Genomic DNA, 6,337 nt, shown 5'->3' on the forward strand with positions numbered 1-6,337 from the left:
AATGGTTTCTCTTCATGAAATTCACTGATTAGTCAAACTATAAAAAAAAAAGGCAGAGATTTCAGACTTTCACTAATTGGTTTTGATTTTATTCATTCATTCATTTATTCATTCATTCAATTTGGACAGCAGCTGCAACAAAGCGATTTGATTTCCCTTCTCATTCCTGGCACTTTATTATCGGTCTTTGCACAGCTCTCTGTTCTTGCCTCCTCATTTTCCCTTCATCCTCCACCCCAAATATTACTCCTCTTCCCTTATAAGCACCCACACTCCCTCACTTCATGTATGTCCTTCTAAGCCACCTTCCATAAATTCCTTTACCTGTATGTACAACTGTGATATTTAGGTGGTTTTGGGTTTACAAGTTACATAAAATGATTGCTCTGTTTTTTTCTCAACATAATATTTTGGAGATCTATTTAGGTTGCAACATGCAGATTTATATCATGCCTTCTGACCACTGAACAGTATTACAATCCTATCGTAGTGATTCCACATTTTATTACCTATTATTCTCATGCACTTGATGACTTAGGGAGAGTTAAGCTGTGACTACAATACAACACATATACTGAATATGCTTGCCTTCCCAATAGGGATTAAGGATTGGGCAACAGTTGATGAAAGCTAAGCATAGAGAAACTCTTTCTTTTTACCAGAGGAAGAAAGAAGGCATGTATCGTTTATCAGGGCTGCTCCAGCTGAGATGGAGATAGGCAACAAAAACATTTCCCAAGATTACCTATAGTTAATCCACTCCTCTGTAATTTATGTGAGCCCTGCCTGGCCTTGCCCAATAAGCCCACCCTATCTAGTTGGGCCAAGGAGCTAACATTGAAGAGGTCTGAAAGCTTATTGATGTTATTGATGCTTCTTCCTCACCCATTTTCATTTTCCAACCTGATTGGTATTCTGCGTCTTATACTGCTGACCTTGTCTTCTTGTCTTCTATCTACAGCTTCACGCATGCACTTTGAATCTGACGCCTGATAAAGTTCAGGCAGGGCTCACCTAATCTCTTTATCTATGATTTGCATTCACCCTTTGAGCTGTTCCAGGAAATAACCCAGATGTCTCAAATTCAAGCTTAAAGGCCATCTCTGGTAATCAATATTTCAGTTGAGTTTGCTTCATTAAAAAGAATAGAAAAATATGGATCAAATGAACAAAATTTATAGTAATTAGCTATCAAGGTTTGAGAGCTATGAATGGTGAGATGCCATCCTCTAGCAAAGAAAATCAATGGGTAGTACATTACTTTCCAAATATCTGATTAACCAACTTTAATTGGACTATCACAAAGCCACAAGAGATTTATCATAATACCCTATATTTCATTTGTAGTGTCCACATTAGACAATTTCACTAATTGTCCTACATTTTCAGTAATCCTTAAAAATTTTCCAAAAGTGAACTAATTTCATTGTAACATTTCACCTAGGATTTTTCTTCCCTGAGTTTTTCAGTAATGAGGCTGTACCTAAAAATAGATATAGGATTCACAAACACAAAGAATGCTACATAAAAGGAAATTCTATTCGTTTGCAATGGGTTGAGGATGCGAAATTCTCTCACATGATCTAGAGGACACATTCTAGTTAGTGTCACATATGCAGATCCTGTTTGAATATGAAGAGTATAGTGACAATCAAATACAACACGATTAAATTGTCAACTCAATGTTTCTACTCACTTTTGCTAGAAATTTCAAACCAGATTGTAAGATTTGTAGACTATGATTATGACTGCAATTACGCAATTTATTACATTCATTAATTATCAAATCACAATTATTGTGATAAGACACAATTATGCAAAAAGACATATACATATTTTAAAGTACATGCATGCAATACGCAGAAGAAAGGAAGAGAATAAAGAAAATACTAAATCAAAGGGAAATTAGGAAAATTTTTCAAGTAGCTGTTGATATTCACTCCTCGCTGACTAAAATGTCAGTACTTTGTGGTTCATGCAAATAAAATAAAAATTTAGACTGTATTATATGCTTATGTTCTTGTTCTCATATATTCAGTTTAAGTAAAGATAAATTAACCCTGAGCCCTATTTCTCTGCCTGCCTCAATCTGCACTCTGTTCTGCATAGCATCTATCTTGTACCGTCCCCTCTGATTCTGAACCAGGAGGGCTCCTCATTCCTCAGAGGACAAGGCTAACCCTCAGCAAATTGTCCAAACCGGGATGCAAGTGCATCTGTTCAGATCCACACCCTCTCACTCACTGCTCTACAAATGCACGGGTTGCCTAGAGTTCTGTGAGCAAGCCATACCCTTTTTTCTCTTAATGTTTACTCATCTTATTACTTCTGTCTACAATGTCCTTTCCTCATTCTCTGTATGGCAAATTCTTATCCATTAAAGTTGACTCCAAATGCTACCTCCATTGTATGACATTCTTGGAATCTTCGCCACTTCCGCCTCCTATAGACAGAATCAATCTCCTTCTCTTTGCACGCACTTGGTAGTAGATGAGCAGGTAGGTAGTGTCATCACTCTACGAATTAGTGTCAGTATCTGTATAGTCTCTTGTGGCCACATTCGGCCTCCTTCCTACAGGAGAAGACTGCAGAATAAATACTGAACTTTGAAAGGCTGTGCAGAAAGAAAAGACTGTGACAATCATGTATCTTTAATCCTAATAAGAAACAAGATAGAAGTTTCCAAGTGGAGAAATTACGTGCCTTATCAAATTGCTGAGAAAATCTACTCAGCACTTTTATCAATATAGATAAGGAAATATCCTGGGATTACAACTATCTGGCAAAATATTTAAACCCCCTGAATTTTGTTCAAAATATTAATCATAAGGCAATGCAGGTCCAGGCAGTGTGTATTTCAAAAACGTCCTAACCCCTCTCAATATGGAGATTATATTTTGAAAATTCTAGATACTCTACACCCTTTGTCAAAATTCATGCCAAGATCCATGTGGAATTACAAGCAGATTAGCAGGTTGAGTTTGGGTTGTATTTGTTTCTCAAGAACATTGGACACCTGGGTTGGATGTACAGGTCACGGTTATAGCAATGTATGAAATCCATACTGAGAGAGCCTAAAATATGTCTTAATGCCAGACTTTCCCCTATACCTCTGAGTGTCAGCTCCCTTGAGGACTTAGGGGACTTCAAGTGCAATAGTGGATGAGCCAGCTGGGACCTGGGAACTGGCATCTCAGGGAGAGTTCCACTTACCATGGAGGAAGAAGGATGCTGACCTCATCTTCCCCCTCCCCTTTCTTCTTCTCGGCTTCTCCTCCTCCTTCTAAATAATCGCATTCAACTTATCACTCTTGTTAGGAGTACCAGCATAGCAACTCATCTGGAAATAGTAATAATGCTGTCTACTGTTGTGCTTTCCCTAAACTTCAGCCATTCCATCACTTTGCATGTGTGTACACACACGTTACGCTATATAAAATGCCTTGGCATTTGGCAAGCTGTAGCTATGAGGAGAAACAAAGCCACTAGGACAACTGGAAGCTCCAGGTATCATTTATGAAGAGGCTAGAGCAACATCAATCCTCTCAGATAGCTATAGAAACATAAAGGGTCAGGTTTTAACAAGTTAGAGGGTGGAGAGAAATTGGTGCACTTTGCTTTCCTTGTCATGATAGGGGTCCTAGTGGAGGGCAGAGCTGTGATCTGAATGAGAATATTTGCCCTTAAAGATTCCAGTGCCGGAGTAAGCTTGACAAGACAGGAATATTCTGGCTCCTAACCCCAGATCCACACACTAAGACAGAAATATCACCCAAATACAGCCCATTTGTATGACAGCATTAGATTATGTGCTTAACAAAGCACAGAAAACTTAGCTTAAAGCAACAACCATTAATTTGGCCACAATTCCCTGCTTCGAGATTTTAGGCTGAGCTCAGCTGGGCAATTCTTCTTCCCTTGGCAGGGTTCCCTCTCTTGTACTTCTACTGTTGGCCGGGGGCACAGCTTTGAAATTGTCTAGGCTCTTCCATGCATCTTTGCCCTCTGCTGGGAAAACCGGCCTGGCATTCTTCGGGTTGGGGCAGTCTCTCATCCACAGCAGGACAGAGGCAGAGTTGCAGACTTCTTAAAGCTTAGTCTCAGAACTGGTACATATTTCTAGTGAGTTTTACTGGCCAATGCAAGTCATACTGCAAGCCCGAATTCAAAGGGAAGGAAAATAGACTCCACGTCTCATTAAGAGATGCTGCAAAATTATATTGCAAAGGGGCGTGAACTCAGAAAGGAGTGAAGGATTGTGGTCATTTTTACAATGTACCACTGTGAGGTAGAGAAAGTGCATTGTTCCTTATTCCTGGGGAATTGCTGATACCCCGAAAATATTTTGCCCACTGTGTAATGTGGCCCATCCTTAATGAACTAGTGATGGTGTGAAGAGTCCTTTCTAGCATCATCATGCCATACATTTGTGGAATGTTGTGAACTCTGGCATTAGCCATCAGCTTCTGTTGACATAGAAGGTTTAAGAAAAAAATTTCACTTGTTGCTACCTAAACAGAGGACAAGCTTGATCCCACTCATCAGTAGTCTAAGAATGTATATAGATGTTTACTGACTTGTCAAACACAAATACTTGAACTTAGGTGATAATGTAGCTTCAGTAGTTCCAGAAAAGAGTTGACCATGAAGCTGTATATGCTGACCTGCAGGAACCCTAAGAAGAGATATTGATTTGTATCATTCACACTTCAGAGAATAACCAGTGGCCAAACGCATTTACCTTCTATGAGACTCCGGCAGTGATATCATCAAGATTCCCAGAATGTCAAGGCAGAAGAATGCCAATGACTTTTGGCATGCCCTATACTAAAACCCTTGAGACACAGTGAGCTTTGATGGGAATGTGTGGCACTGGGGATCTGTTGGAGAGTGTAATGATTAATGATATGGAGAGTACTTCTTAAGGATCCTGAGGGTCAAATGAGAAATTTGATCCTAACATACACAAATCTCCCACTTTTGGAAATAACAAGATTGAAAATAAGATTACCTGTTGTGCAAAGCAAGACCTGAGATATCAGGAAAATTCCTCAACCTGTGTCTACAATATACCCGGGACTGTCAAGTTTTGCAGGTTTTCTGATCCCAAAGGTGACGTCATTGTTTAGCTACATGGAGAAGGACTATAAACTGGCCAAGAAAGAATGGAAAGGTAGAGGCCACCTTTCGGAGCTAAAGAGCAGAGATTCTGTTATGGAATGGTTATCTTCCCTTTCCTTAGTGGATTTTAACTTGGATTACTTAAAATGTGCTGGTGCCTGTGTCCCATCCCTAAAGAGTCTGACTTAATTAGTCTGAAGTGAGACATGGACATTTAGATTTTAAAAATAGCATAGATGATTCTAATATGGATTGATTCCTCACTTAATGGGGAAAAGGAATAACAGAAATTCCTGGATGTGGTGAAGGGAGTAACTTCCTTGGTAAGTACAAATGTTTCAAAGATGGTTTATTCAAGCTGTAAACTGTAGGCCATGCAGGGAGTGACAGACTATAAAAGGACTGACACTGCTCCCTGGCTTGCGAACCTGTCACAACTGACTGTTTCCTGAAAGTGTCATTCATGCTTGCAGAAGAGATGCCCCTGTTAGGCTGTACTCTCTTGTCTGTTATGAACAGACACAGAAATACTCTCAAGATCTCAGGCTTATATTACTGAGAATAATCTTATTATATAAGAATATCGGGGCAGGAGTGCTGTTAAGGATTTGGATATTAATATTTCGACTAGAATTCGAGTGTTTTATTTCTGAGCTTTAGTTTATACCCAGAAATTTAATAAAGGGAAGGGTTTCTTACTGATTTTTATGTTGCTGGCATTGTATTTGTGGTATTCATGTTGTCATAGGTCACCTATACAATCTTTAGTAAGCTGTTTTGGAGGGCGTAGCTGAGCATTTCGTGTGAAAAAAGAGACTAGTGTTTGGGGCTCTGATTCTATGTGACAATGGGTTAAGAGGACGCAACAATGAGGAGAGAGGAGGACCCAGATCTTCTTACCACATTCTCACTGTGGTCTCTAAAAGGCAACTTTTGCCAATAATTCCAAATTCTGGGGAAAAAGTGTCTACACTTATCTTTATCCTATTACTCACTCCTTCCCAAACGAGTGAATAATAATTGGCTCTTGTTACCAGAGAGTTCTGCAGAAGCAATGCTGACTATGCAGCCTTTCTCTTGCTCATGACCTTCTGGACCCAAGCGCAGAGGAACCTGCTTTTACAGTCCCCATGCTGTGGGCAGACGCTTCAGCAGATGCAGCCGGGTCTCAGCTCTATCTTACCTTCTCTGTCTGACACTCAGTGAAGAGCAGAGT

Source organism: Equus caballus, chromosome 16 (genome assembly GCF_041296265.1).
Source record: "Equus caballus isolate H_3958 breed thoroughbred chromosome 16, TB-T2T, whole genome shotgun sequence".
NCBI lineage: Eukaryota > Metazoa > Chordata > Mammalia > Perissodactyla > Equidae > Equus > Equus caballus.